This window comes from Biomphalaria glabrata, chromosome 10 (assembly GCF_947242115.1).
Source record: "Biomphalaria glabrata chromosome 10, xgBioGlab47.1, whole genome shotgun sequence".
Taxonomy (NCBI): domain Eukaryota; kingdom Metazoa; phylum Mollusca; class Gastropoda; family Planorbidae; genus Biomphalaria; species Biomphalaria glabrata.
In genome coordinates, this window is record NC_074720.1 from 4,037,142 (window position 1) to 4,052,354 (window position 15,213).

The 15,213-nt window shown below is 39.4% G+C and overlaps 1 protein-coding gene across 1 annotated transcript in view; it reads left to right on the top strand.

The window, feature by feature from the left end:
• Positions 1-4,948: 4,948 nt before the first annotated feature.
• Positions 4,949-15,213, top strand: part of LOC129928709 (major egg antigen-like) — a 32,458-nt gene continuing 22,193 nt past the window's right edge. The window contains exon 1 of the mRNA XM_056044196.1: positions 4,949-5,170. The gene's annotated coding sequence lies outside the window, so the exon portion shown is untranslated. The remainder of the gene's footprint in view (positions 5,171-15,213) is intronic.

The following is a 15,213-nucleotide window of genomic DNA, read 5'->3' on the forward strand; positions in this document are numbered from 1 at the left end:
TATCCCCTCGGTTGATATAACAATGGGGTATATTGTTATTTTGGACTATTTCGATAGACGCTTAATCTCCAAGCCTAGGTTCCCATATTTTCTTTGTTTTTCTATCCTAGTTTTTCTTAAATTATGAGACAGTGGTACGGCGATATCGATAATGGTAGCGGTTTTTTCTTTTTTTATCGATGAACAGCAGATCCGGGCGATTGAAATCTACCGTTTTGTCGGTCAGAATAGGCCTATCCCAGTACAGCAGATGTTAAGTAGACTCGAGAGATAATATTATTATGTTAGAAATGAACGAGTAGTCATTCTCTGGCGCTGCCAGGGTCGAGTTTCGCTAAAGAGAAACAAAATTCATCGTAGTCCCTTTAACAGTTTCCACTGAGGAATTTTCTGGTGATGTGGCAGGTCTGCAGAAGTACCGCCCTCTGTCAGGCAACGAGGATGTTCCTAGGAATGTTAAGGGCCTTGAAGGTGTCTGTGAGGTCAGTTGTTATTATCCCCTCGGTTGATATAACAATGGGGTATATTGTTATTTTGGACTATTTCCATAGACGCTTAATCTCCAAGCCCAGGTTCCCATGTTTTCGTTGTTTTTCTATCTCAGTTTTTCTTAAATTATGAGACAGTGGTACGGCGATATCGATAATGGTAGCGGTTTTTTCTTTTTTATCGATGAACAGCAGATCCGGGCGATTGAAATCTACCGTTTTGTCGGTCAGAATAGGCCTATCCCAGTACAGCAGATGCTCAGTAGACTCGAGACATAAGATTATTATGTTAGAAATGAACGAGTAGTCATTCTCTGGCGCTGCCAGGGTCGAGATTTTGCTAAAGAGAAACAAAATTCATCGTAGTCCCTTTAACAGTTTCCACTGAGGAATTTTCTGGTGATGTGGCCGTAATAGAAGAGGCAATCGGCGCCGCAGATAACATCCGCCGAGCTATTGGAGCTGTCGTTTTCATGCAGTGGGCGCCTTCACATTGCGGCGTGAGGGGCAATGAAACGGCAGACGCCCTCGCAAGGGAGAGTGCAATGGCAGCCACACACCTCGAAGCACCAAGCACGTACTTACAAGCAACGGCACAAATCCGAGCACTCATTCATGAGAAGTGGTTAAAGTCCTGGGAGGAATCCGACAGAGCACGTGGTGTCTGGCAGCGCATGCGTCACCCAGATCGCGACGATCCATGGTGGCGACTGAGGAGGTCAGAGCAGTCAATAGTTGCGCAGTGCAGGACGGAACACTGTCCTATTGGGGCATACTTTGCCCGGTTCCGCACTAACTTTGACTCCCGATGCCGTCACTGTGGAGAGAGCGTCGAAACAATGTCGCATGTCTTGTAGGGCCTACGAGTGTCCCCAGCTCCGCGAGCTAAGGGGGGGACTTGCCTGTGCAGTCACTCGACTTGTATGGTAGCTATGAGGGACTACGCCCGGCAGCTAAGTTTCTTGCCAGAGCACTACGGGAGGACTAGTCCTTCCTGCTCTGATTTTTCAATAGGAGTTCATCTCAGGTGATGTGGCAGGTCTGCAGCAGTACCGCCCTCTGACAGGCAACGAAGATTGTTATTATTATTCGGGTTCCAAGACACAAGGCATGTTGTTCACGCTTTTGAAAAATGAACAAAGAAAAAAACTTGGATTAGATCCAATCTTGGGTGGAGCTAGAAATAAACAGAAATGTAACTAATAGAAACAAAAGTAACTATAGAACGATCTCCTGTATGTACCTGTGGTGACTATGTATAGAAGATTGTAAACAACACTTGAGAGAATCTTGGGTGTGAGATTTAAGGAATTCTATGTTTATTTATTATTACTTTATTGGTCCATTGGTTGGGACAGATTGACAACGCTTGGAGTTTTGTTATTGTTGTCAGAGGCCTGAGTTTTGGAGTCTAATCGTATAGTATAAATAATATAGAAGTCAGTTTTCATAATGGACCTCATTCACCAATCGTAAACAAACATTTTGCCACGTGGTTCTCTATATCTTCTATACAGATTACGCAATCCATAAAAGGCTGTCACGTGATACGTAATTTTCATTGTTTTATCAATATTGTCATATGTCTAAATGTTGTTTAATTACGATTGGTGAATGAGGTCCATTAAGTATATATTTACTAGTTAACACTTGATGCGTTGTCTACAACTTCAGTTATCATGATTTACTTTTATTAAAGTTATTGTTTTGTTGTTAATTCATCTCTGGCGTCTCTTGGAATCATTGAAAGAAATATGTTATGTGTCAGGTATAATCTAAGTAAAGGAGTTCACAACAGTACCTTTAATGTAAACTATTGAAACGCGCGTTGAGAATATTAACACTATGTTACTACCCATCATCATCATCATCACTCCTTTGAGTTCCTCATGGAACATAGGGCCTCGGCAAAAACACGCCAGTCTCTTGCTAGCTGTTACTGTTGTTACTAGCCGGTCTCTTGCTAGCTGTTACTGTTGTTACTAGCCGGTCTCTTGCTAGCTGTTACTGTTGTTACTAGCCGGTCTCTTGCTAGCTGTTACTGTTGTTACTAGCCGGTCTCTTGCTAGCTGTTACTGTTGTTACTAGCCGGTCTCTTGCTAGCTGTTACTGTTGTTACTAGCCAAGTCATATGAAATAGTGGGAGGCCAACAGTTAAGTGAATGTGAAAGTTTAGTGAATGATTTTTCGGTGAACCAAATTGTCACGGGAACAACTTGTCGTGTGAACCATTTATCAGGAAACAATTTGTCGTGTGAACCATTTGTCAGGAAACAATTTGTCGTGTGAACCATTTGTCAGGAAACAATTTGTCGTGTGAACCATTTGTCAGGAAACAATTTGTCGTGTGAACCGAACCATTTATCAGGGAACAATTTGTCGTGTGAATTATTTGTCAAGGAACACTTTGTCGTGTGAAATATTTGTCAGGGAGCAATTTGTCGCTTGAACCATTTGTCAGGGAACAATTCGTCGTATGAACCATTTGTCAGGGAACAATTTGTCGTGTGCACCAGTTGTCTGTGAACCGATTCAGAAACCCCATTGGCAGCGAAAAACATGCTTGGAATTACTCCCTTAGAGCACGTGAGAGGAAGCGAGCAGTGAGTTTTAAGGTTGCCTTGTCTGTGAACCAGCTGTCGGCGTACGATACTTTGGGTGAACGCTAAGTTGGGTCAACGATTTGTTGGGTGAACGAATGGTCGTCAACGGTTTGTCGGTGAACGAATTGTCTTCAACCGGTTTGTCGGTGAACGAATTGTTTTCAGCGGTTTGTCGGTGAACGAATTGTCTTCAACAGTTTGTCGGTGAACGAATTGTCTTCAACGGTTTGTCGGTGAACAAATTGTCCGTGAACGAATTGTCTTCAACGGTTTGTCGGTGAACGAATTGTCTTCAACGGTTTGTCGGTGAACAAATTGTCCGTGAACGATTTGTCGTGTTCCCGTATATCAGCGCGTGAGAGAAAATAGGCTACACTGGAGAAACTATAGACGGTTATGTTGCAGAGAAATAGAAAAATAGTTAAATAAAGAAATTTTAGACGCTTAAGCGAGAGACTATAGTAGCTCAAGAGAGATACTATATAAAGGTAATTCCAAAATTATCTACATTCGTTGGTATAGTTTTAGATTCCCAATTTTAGACGTATTAATACTGGACACATTTACAAAGCAGAGGGAAGGGGAGGCAGGGCTTCTGCCACGGGGAATCCATAAGAGAGGGGGACCCACAATAGGAACAATCTAAATTTCAACGGGTCAACAGTTTGTATGCTCGTTTTTTTTTTATTTCGAATATTTTCGAACAACTGAGGGCCTTACCCACCTCCACAAAATAAAAATTAATCCTGCCAAAAGCCAGGTCCGGATTTAAGGGAAGGAAGTCGAGGCTACAGCCCCGGGGTATCCACAAGAAAGGGGCCTCCACAAAAAAAAGATATATAGGCCTATCCGAATTTCGACGGATCAGAAGCTTTTATGTTTTGTTTTTTTTTTTCCGCATTTTTACGGCTTGTAAAAATGTCAAGAATAAGAAATGTACGCTTGTAGAAAGTACGGAAAAAGTAAATACAGCCCCGGAATTACGACACTGCGTCTATCAAGGGCCTCTACAAGCTCAAAAGTATCCACTTTTTAAAACTAAAATATGCATTTTACATGTTTGTTTACAAGGAGAGTAAGATTAAATTTACAAGAACTATATTTCTTTCTTCTAAAACATAGCATGCTTTTAGATAGAAGTATTTTCATTCTTAAGTGGATCTTTATTAAATGCTTTATAGGGTCTCCACAAAAATCCTGCCCCTGGGCCTTCACATACTCAAATCCGGCCCTGACAGGACCTCCGCTTACTTAAATCCGGCCCTGTACATTAGTACTACTAAAGAGGCTCAGCAATGACAAAGTTTATTGTGTACATCGCCACTGTTCAATCTATTATATATTTGCATTTGTGTAGGCCAGTTATGAAAGTCGTTTCTAGAGAGAGAAATAAATATTACTACTGAGCGCCTGCCACCCCTCATTGCCTTTACATTAATGTGGAAATGTGGAACCCCAAAACAAGACGATCTACGTCAGAGTATATAAATCACCGTAGACACAGCCCCCCCCCCCATCCACGCCTCTGCCTCTTGCACCCTTAGTACATTATGACTCACAATTATTTATATACCCTGTGTAACAAAAAAAAAATAAATCTCGCCTTGGTTATTTGAAAAACACCGACTCATTAAACGGAGGCTATGGAATGCCCTGAAGACCTCTCTTCTTCCCCCCCCCCTTTTTTTCCAAGCTTATATTATCCTATATTGCGTATGTGTGTGCATGTGTGAATGCGTTTTAAAGGTGAAACCTCCCTATGTTAAATGGTAGAAGGATGCCTGCATACCTGACCCGTGAGTTGCGTTCGCAGGCTCTGAGCTCACCGGGGACTTATAGGTGGTGAGCTCATCCGGCCAAGGGAGATAATGCTAACTCGCCGAACACCGAGCCGGCTACAAGCAGAGGGCGAAACGTGAAACACCGCCACAAGCTTATATAACGGCCTCTGATAGATTCGTGCCCCCACCAAAGTACAGGTAATATCACTGACAGAGGCTTAAAAGTAGCGAGATCAGTCGATAGTGCGGCAGTAGGTTGATCAGACGTTTGTCAGGCTTTGCGTCTTTGAAGTAACAGGTAAGAGTGAAACACATGTTTGTGTATTTCCATTGGGTTTTAAGCTGTCTACTTATCCATTTATGTTTACCTATTAAAAATCTATTTACCTATTCCTGTCTATCTATTTATCAATTTTTCGCCTATCGATCTAGTTATTAATTTAGATTTTTTATTTTTTTTTATTTATGCCTAACTATAAATAATTAAACAAAAATAATAAAGTTCCCCTTTCAGACCTTGTGGTCTATAGTGCTGATGATGGAAAGGTCATCTGATTCTGTGATCTTTCCCCCGACTAATGTCAGGTATCCATTAGAGCTGGGTGGACTCAGAGGCGCACTAAGGATCCCGAAATAAAAAAAATTCCAGGATTCGAAGCCGGGGCCCTTTAGTTCGGAAGCCAAGCGCTTAACAACTTCAGCCACAGCTGTCTATGTTTAATTAGTTCAATATCTATCTAGTTCTATCTACACGACTATATGTCTATCCATCTAGTTACTTATATCTGTATGTATATATCTATGTATCTAGTTATCTCTCATTTTCTTTATTCCTTGTATCAATCTTTAGAGTTAGTTCACTTCTATCTGTTCTAGTTAGCCCATGGTTAAGCTATACTCCTATAGAAAATCAGCATTAGTTTGTTTTTTTAAATCGCAATTTAAGTATATTGTTGTTTTTTTGTGTGTGCGTTTTCTTTTAGATCTAGAGGTTTCTTTGACATGTAAATAAGTTTTTATTTTTAAATCAAGTAAGTTTAAGTTCATATAGCATGTACATCAAGGTTTACCTAGCATGTAAATTGAGGTTGACCCATAATCGTTAAGGGTGCTTCGTGTCCAGCACAAGTACATACAACCGTGACCTTTGCTCCGGAAACGCAGCCCGCCGATTAGATTCATGTGTATAGTTCTAGTAGCCTACATGACTAGCTTATATGTATTTTATAAGATAAGATTGATTCATTTCAATGAACTCTTGAAAATAAGCGGGTAGAGAGTTAAAGCGGGGAGGCTGTAACGAAATGGCGACACTACGGATCGTTTTTTACTGGTCAGAAGTGTTAGTTCCGGCCAACTAGATCAGTGATGCACAACCTTATTCGACCCGCGGGCCAATTTAATTTCTGACACTTGTGTCGCGGTCCACGTCACAGGATAAAAAAAAGTGAAATATACCCGAAAACGTATTTATAAGAAACCCTCGGATCTAGATCTAGTATTTAGGTTTCATTACTTTATGGGATGTTAGGTGTTTCTAAGTTTATCCGCAATCAATATCTGGATGCATGAATGAGATACTTAAATAATGTCAAGATAATGACCAGCAAAGACAGCAGCGGAAAAGTCCAAAGAAAGTAACACTAACTGACAAGTCGCCGAAAACCTAAACATGTTTTTAAGAAAACAAACATTTCTGAACTGAAAAAAAAAACATAGAATGAACTCCATTAAAAAAAAGATTAGGAACCCAAATGTAGGGAAATACATTTTTACATCTTTCTTTTGTGTGTGTGTGTGATTTTCTACACATTTGTGCCGATATTAAGGCGGGTCGGATAGCAACACATCGCGGACCGGATGTGGCTCGCGGGCCGTATGGTGGGCATCCCTGAAGTAGATGAACTCAAACAACCACTGCTGATCAATTTTAGCTCGTGCGCCCTCCAAAGTACCTTGGAGGATAATCTTAACCAAGTGAAGAGCCCGAACTATCTCATCTTTTTACTCTCGTTTAGTAGGATTTCTAGACAAGCTAGCGATACCAATACAGAGCAGTTACATCTATAGGCCTACATCTAATTCTAATGGTGATCCAACCATGCGGAACACCACCAAAAGTCATGGAAAGATAACTCTTTTATTTCTGCAAGTCGGACTAGAGTTACCCCACGTAACTTTCGCACGTAATCGTTCTCTTTAAACATTCTATATTCGACAACATTTAAGTGTGCATTTTTTACACGCGTCAATATCTGGTGTCATTAAAATAGTTGCATGTTTTTTTTCTGTAGCTTTGTTTTGATTTTGCCCCTTCGTATTGCCCTTCGTTTCCTAACCATGGCTACCCCTTTACATATATTTCGTGGGGTCAACAGGTGTTACAATGTAGTCGAAATTTCTGCATCAGGTAACTGTTTGTTTCTATCAGTTGCTTATATCTGGAAAAATGTCATGGACGAAACTGTTGCTCTCGAACTTCGCAAGATGGCTGTAAACTTTGTTTGTGACCATTGGGATAACTATGGCGACGCCCTGTCGGCTGTTCTTACTCACGGAAGCATAAATACAAGAAAAGTAATTTTTTTTTTTCAAAAAGGTGCCGGTACGCCGTACCGGTGCGTACCGTCACAAAAAGCCCTGACTTCCTTCATTTATGGTGGCGAGGCTGAAATTGTGGCGATGTATCAAATGTATCCCGCTACTATCACTATTCACTTCCAAAAATGTCCGCATGACCCTCCTCGAGTTTACAATCCGGGTCAACGTCACTCCATATCCCTGCTATTTAGCGGTTGCAGTCACCGCAACGTACTGGAGTGTAAAACTATCGCAGCTGTTACCTCACAAACTGTCCTTATTCCCTGAATATCCCTGACTCAATCAGATTCAATTCCCTGTGAGATTAGCTTTTGTCATGACAATTAATAAAGCACAATGCCAAACTTTCCAAAACATATGCCTGTATCTTTCAAAACCTGTTTTCAGTCATGGACTATTGTATGTTGCTCTCTCCAGAGTTCCTTCTTTTCATTCACTCACAGTCGTTTGCCCAAACCCACCCCATTTGGACAACTGTGCCTTTTAGGAAGTGTTCACCCGTCACTCAATAGCGGCGTATGCTACGCCGTGGGTCGATTAGTTTATATAAATTTGTATATATTCTTTTAGTTGTTATCTGAGAAATAGATTTGAACGGCGCTATTGACTTGACACTGTTCACCTGTAAAAATCTCGTTACAGAGAAGGCGAGAGGAGGATAAAAAAGGGAGATAATAAAGTGGATGACAGAGGTAGAGTATGGATGGTTAGATATTTGGGAAAGTGTTGGATTTAGTTTATGTTTTTGTAATTATGTAAATTAAAATGTAGCATAGATAAATAACTTGTTTGCACTAAGTTCAAATATGTGATGATTATTGTATTTGTAATATCTATTTGGTTGGAGTAGCAGTAGAGTAATTGTTTCACCTCTTTTATTTATTATTTTATTTCTTCTTAAGACTCTGTAATTTAAATCTTATTTACTATTGGCAATCTGTTGGTTCTTGGACTTCAACACATTTACCGAATATTAAACTAACGTAATGAAATGAGCCAAACTCCATTACTTAAGAACGATGCCAATCTGAACTTAAAAACAGATCTGCACAAGCTGAACTAAATCAAAATTTACACATCACTTTAATAATTATTGCCTTATAAAAATGATAAACAAGTGCCTTGGATTATTTGAGTTGACCGAGTCTAGCCATAAAAGCAAAGACTACTGAAATTCTTAAATATCTTCTTCCAGAGACCGTAAAGCGATGGAATTTTGAATACTGGAATTGGACAATTTATTTTTCTATTGCAATCGTTGTCTTGAACCACTTAAGCAACTAACAATTTCAATGAACACCTTTTGTCTGATGTTACATTTTGGCATGCATGGGTTCGATTTCCCACCTCTAGTAATCGACTTAGAAGAAGAGTCTTGGAACTCATTCCCCATTGATCTCAGACTTGCTACATTACATGGCTACCTGGTCGTGCGGTTTGCGCTCTGGACTGTCGTTCAGATTTATCGATGGTCCAGGGTTCAAACCCTGCCGATCCCATCCCCCGTTGTCCTGCGGGAGGTTTGGACTAGGAAGTAATTATCTTCAACTCTGAAGGAACCTCCGACACATGTAAAACAAACAAAACATTCATTAAGACCTGTTTAATCCATTTTTAGATTAGTTATTCTTTTTAGCTCTCATGTTTTTGTGTGTAATGTTATCACAGCGCCTTGAGCCTACAATTTCTCTGTTAAAAGTGCTCCATAAAAATTAAAATCAATTAATAAATAAAATGATTATTATTATGTGTACTCGAAATAGCCGAGAGGACCGGGAAGAGCTGGGAAACCATAAAAAAACTAGCAAGAGACCGTGGAGAGTGGCGTGTTTTTGTCGAGACACTATGTTCCATGAGGAACCCAAAGGAATGATGATGATTATGATTATTATGATAATATGACATTAGCTCAATTTGATAAAAGTCATAAAATAAAGAAAACAAATCAAGAAGCAAAATATAAAAACACAAAAAATAAAAACAAAGCTAATCTAACTCAACACTTACAACCATGTCTCTCAGTAATGTAGACGTTTTTTTCCTTTATTTGATATCAAACAAATAATTAATTATTAGCAATTAACAAATTGGTTAATGTTTTAATTGATTCATGTTTTGTTAGGTGCAATAAATAATTGTTTAAGGTTTCAATTTGATCCGAAAATTGTTGTGGCAGAAACACCGTGTACTAACTTTTTACCAGATAGACAGACAGACATAAAGACAGACAGAGTGAATAGATATAAGCTTTGTAATAGAAATCATATTTACGATTTCCTAATTAGCCCACACTCTGATATTTTAAATACAAGTTTCGTTAACACGCTCAGGAGTGATTTTTTTTTTTTTTTTCTTCTTTTTTTTTTTTCAACTAAGCTTGTGACGTCACGTGTCTGGATTTTTGAAGCTTACTTTTAACTCAAGCTCTAGGTCTACGCTTACCTGTACACCCTCCCAGATGTCTGTCAGACTTAGGCCTATATTTGTTTTTCTTAAATTATTATTTTTGTGGTTTTGGCTAAGATAAAAAGTTATAGAAGTGAATTTAAAAACATGGCGTTTCAGCATCGTCAACTTTGAAATGAAACCAAACCAAAAAAAAAAGATAAAGTAATTAGGGCCGGCCTTAGGCATAGGCGAATTAGGCAGCCGCCTAGGGCCTCCAATTGTTGGGGTCTTGCATAAGAAAAAAAAATCTTTTGAGAAAAATCAGCAAAATTTGGACCAAACCCCAAACATAGCAAACAGCTCTACTGCTAGACTGGCTTTAAAGTTGTTAATATGACTAGAGGTTTATTAACGAGAGTTTGTACTTAGACTACCAATGTTAGAAGACCTTTAGACTACCAATGTTGGAAGACATTTAGACTACCAATGTTAGAAGACATTTAGACTACCAATGTTAGAAGACCTTTACATTACCAATGTTAGAAGACCTTTAGACTACCAATGTTAGAAGACCTTTAGACTACCAATGTTATAAGACCTTTACACGACCAATGTTAGAAGACCTTTACACGACCAATGTTATAAGACCTTTACACTACCAATGTTAGAAGACCTTTAGACTTCCACTGTTAGAAGACCTTTACACTACCAATGTTATAAGACCTTTACACTACCAATGTTAGAAGACCTTTACACTACCAATGTTAGAAGACCTTTAGACTTCCAATGTTAGAAGACCTTTACACTACCAATGTTAGAAGACCTTTAGACTACCAATGTTAGAAGACCTTTAGACTACCAATGTTAGAAGACCTTTAGACTACCAATGTTAGAAGACTTTTAGACTACCAATGTTGGAAGACCTTTTGGTGAAAATATCGAAACGCTATTTCGAGTCTGGTGCATCCAAAATGCGAACGAAAAGCGGATGGCTTTAGAAGAAGTGGTCAACGAATCTGCTAATTTGCATGAAAAGTCATGAGCCTGGTCATGGTCATACAGGTTTTCTCCAGCTATGCAGAGGAGATCGCTCAGCATATCGTCCGCGATTGGAAAGATCTAGGCTTATGGTCGTCTTCAATAAGAAATATAAACGCGTCGAAAACATATTGATTTCGATATGGATATGTTTGTAATAAATTGCGTGATTTTATTTTTTGCGGTTAATTTGTAATTTTCGTTTGGGGCGACCAAATTCTATTCGCCTCCAATTATCTAAGATAACATAAATAGATCTACTATGTAGTTGAAGAAAAACAATTTGAATGATTAAAAAACATAAATATAATTATCAACTAGTTGCCAACTATAAATCTTTTTATCCTGTTAGTTTCAATGTTTGATAAATCAAAATAAACAAACCTAAAAATGTTGTAAGAGCTAAAAAATACACACACACACACACAAAAACAACAACAACCATTCAAAATAAACCTATTTCCAGCATGCAAAGAAACACAAAAAAAAAACATTTAAAGAACAGTTTTGTTACGTTTGGGAAAAAGAGTAAGATCAAAGGAAGTAAAAATAAAAAAAATTCAGGATACTCAATTTTGTGAGGAGATAAAGGAAGAAGCAGAGAGAAAGAGGGAGAGAGGGAGGTAGAGAGGGAGGGAGAGAGAGAGAAAGAGAGAGAGTGAGAGAAAGAGAGAGAGAGAGAAAGAGAGAGAGTGAGGGAAAGAGAGAGAGAGGGAGAGAAAGAGAGAGAGGGAGAGAGAGAGAAAGGGAGAGAGAGGGAGAGAAAGAGAGAGGGAGGGAGAGAGAGAGAGAGGGAGAGAGAAAGAGAGAGAGAGGGAGAGAAAGGGAGAGAGGGAGGGAGATCGAGAGGGAGGGAGATCGAGAGGGAGGGAGAGAGAGAGAGGAAGAGAGAAAGAGGGAGAGAGAGAGAGGAAGAGATAGAGAGGGGGGAGAGAGAGAGAAAATATATAGGGACAAAATAGAAAGGAGGAAAAAGCGACAGAGATAGACAGAGCAAGAGAGAGAGAGAGAGAAAGAGAGAGAGAAAGAGAGAGAGAGAGCAAGAGAGAGAGAGAGAAAGAGAGAGAGAGAGAGAGGCAGAAAAAATGAGACTATTTACTTAAAATAGTTTTTATCTTAGAATTTGACTTTTTTTTTTTTTTTGATTGGCTGATCTTGCAATTTTTTTTAATACCTTGTTTAAAGTTCAAAGTTGTCGTTTGCCAGGGGCAAAAACAACAACAACACAATGTTGCAGAAGTCAAGGTCAATGAATTGCGGACAGAAGTGAACAAATCGGTTTTAACATTTCATTTAACACTAGACCCAGGTTCCACTAAAAACACCTGTAATGGTTTCACTAAACACACCCTGTTACTTAATAAGACAAACATATGACTGAAACATGTCTGAAGGCGGTTGGTCGCTGTGCTGGCCACATGACACCCTCGTGAACCGTGGCCGACAGAAACAGATGACCTTTGCATCATCTGTCCCACAGATCGCCAGGTCTGAATGGGGTACTTTTTATGTAGCTGCGTTTATAAAGTAACTATTTCACTGAACCGTTCTTTACAGTTTGTTATTACGCCTAACAGTTTATTGTCGTTAGTTGTTGCACCTAACACTCCCATAAAGAGTCTTTATACTGGCCTATGGAGTCCAAACCTCCCGCAGGACGACGGGGGATGGGAGCGGGCAGTGTTTGAACCCGGGACCATCGATAAATCTGAACGACAGTCCAGCGCGAAAACCGCACGACCAGGCAGCCATCTCTTTTGTCTGTTGAACCGTTGGGGCACCACACATGATCTGACGACCGTCTTTTTCCATTCCCCTGTCTCTTGCCTTGGATAGAATTTCTTTCAATGGCCCGTCCATTCTTTTCTATTGTCTTCCATCTGCCTACAATAAGATTTTCCTTCCTTAACTCTTTCTCTCCTAATCAACGACCCCATTAAATTAAATATTGGTTTTAGAAAGTATAATTTGTGTTTTTTAAAAAGAGCATTCATTCTCCAATAATTCTATACCAAAAGTAACGTTTTCAGATGACAAACAAAAAATGTTATTGGAGTTTAATCATAACAAGGTAGAATGTACAAATGTAAAAAAAGAACAATTCTGTCAGAACGTGGAAAAATAATTACGGAGATAAAGAGTTAATACTTTCCCTCTCCTAATATATTTCACGGTTCATTCTCTCCCCCCCCCTCCCGGCGTTAATTGTGAGGCCTACACATTTACATTTTTGGAGCGCTTGGTTCGTTTCTTTGTTTGTTTTAAAACATTTCGGAGGAAATGCCACACTATCAGGCAACCATTTGATGACTTTTCGGAGTAACACAATGTCTTGTTTTCTGAAAACCAGGAAGTTGCAGTTTCACTTATAAACATGTTTTAATCATTGTGCAAATGATAGGGAATTTTCACACCAAAAGTCAATCACAGTTACTTTTACTTACTTACTTACTTAATTCGTCCATCGTGGTTCGATGATGACCACTTTGTCATCCAGGGAGCTGAGGGCTTTGCACTATTTTTTTTTAAAATAATATTGGGGGGGGGGGATGACAAGTGACTTGCGCTGGAATTTGGATTAAAGTGAGGAGCATTCGCACAACACGTCGACCTCACTCTCTCGCCCTAAAGCCCATTCTTTTCCGGAAGCAAGATTTGATCAAGACCTCCGAGGACAAGTTTGGGTGCAGTGGATGACCAGAGACTTTCTGATTGCCTTGTCCTGCTCTAGAGTGCTCCACAGCACTGTGCTGGTAGTTGCCTTTCTGTCCGATTTATCTAGTTTTGTGACTTTACGCACAGGCCGCCAAGTCCAGACTTCACATGCTAGGTTTGACAGAACCTCAGTGTACTGAATGCCATGGACACGTCAGATACCCTCTACCTGGTTTAGCCGGCCAGTCAAAGCCGATTTTGGGGTGTGGCCCCTGCGCATGCTACAGCTTCTGGGAGCCACATGTGAGAGTTTGGTACCGAGTGGGGACCAAGAGTGAGCCAGAGCCAAGCTACCCGCAAAATGAGGGTACGACTGTCTGTCCACTAGACAAATTTATTTCTACAGAGTTAAAAATTTCAAAAATGCTATTATATGGTTTCATGTTGTGATAATACTTCGCTTATCAATACTTTTGTAGTTTGTGTACCCAATTCACCTACAATCTTGGTATCTATGGATTTGCCTTTATGTATGAAAATAATTAATAGTAAAATCGGACTTACTAAAGTAAATGAAGTTTCTGTTCGTAAGTAGAACTAGCATTTCAAATTTGCTTAAAATGGTTTATAGATTTAATTTATATACGGTACATAAGGGTGATAAGTCTTACGAGGACCGTCGGTAACAGTGACGTTTCTGTTGATCTCTCTTTGCAATATGTTTGCTCATTTAGTTTATTTATTACAGAAGAAAAACAATGACGACAACTCTTTAATTGTATCCTTGTGTTGATTTAATCGTTTATGGTTGATCTATCAGTGTAATAAAGGCTTCTTGTCAGTTGTTCTGTTGATCTATCAGAGTTATATAGGCCTTCTTGTTAGTGTAATGTACATTTTATTTGTTTTATTGAGCTATCAGGGCTATATACTTGCTACTTATGTTAGTCTATCATCGTAATGTGACCTGACAGAGTGACGCGCGTCCATTAGTAAGCCTACTATGATGTTATAATGTTTTTTTCTGCAGTCTTCTCTATTACTTGTCACATTCAGCAGCTACACCGTTTTCGAGATGCCAGGTTAATGGACGTTAACAGAAATTAACAGAAACAGACTTTTACTTATGGCAGTTGTGCTGGGGGATGCCAGAATCAACTAGAACCGACTCCGAATATTTAAACATACACATTTATTGTAGGCCTAACCAATTTTTATTCCCAGTCGTTCCGTTTATTATGCATGCATTTTTAATTAAGTAGGTAAAAAATAGTACCCATTTCAGATCTTGCGATCTACTGGGCAGATGATGTAAAGGTCATCTGGTTTCTGTGGCCGACGGTTAACGAGGGTGTAATGTGGCCAGCACAACGATCAACCGCCTTTACTTTTCCCCAACTAATGTCAGATACTAGATAGAACTGGGTAGACTCTACATATCCCGAAATTAAAAATCCTCGTCTTCGCCAGGATTGGAACCCTGGACACCTCGGTTCGGAAGCCAAGCGCTTTACCATTCAGCCACCGCGCCTTCATCCATAGATTTTTAACGATTTTAAAATTACCAACAATAAGAAAGGCGTCGTAAAGAAGGAAAAGTGACACACATCTCAAGAAAATAAGAAATCGTATTAATTTCGTATTTACTTGTATACATAT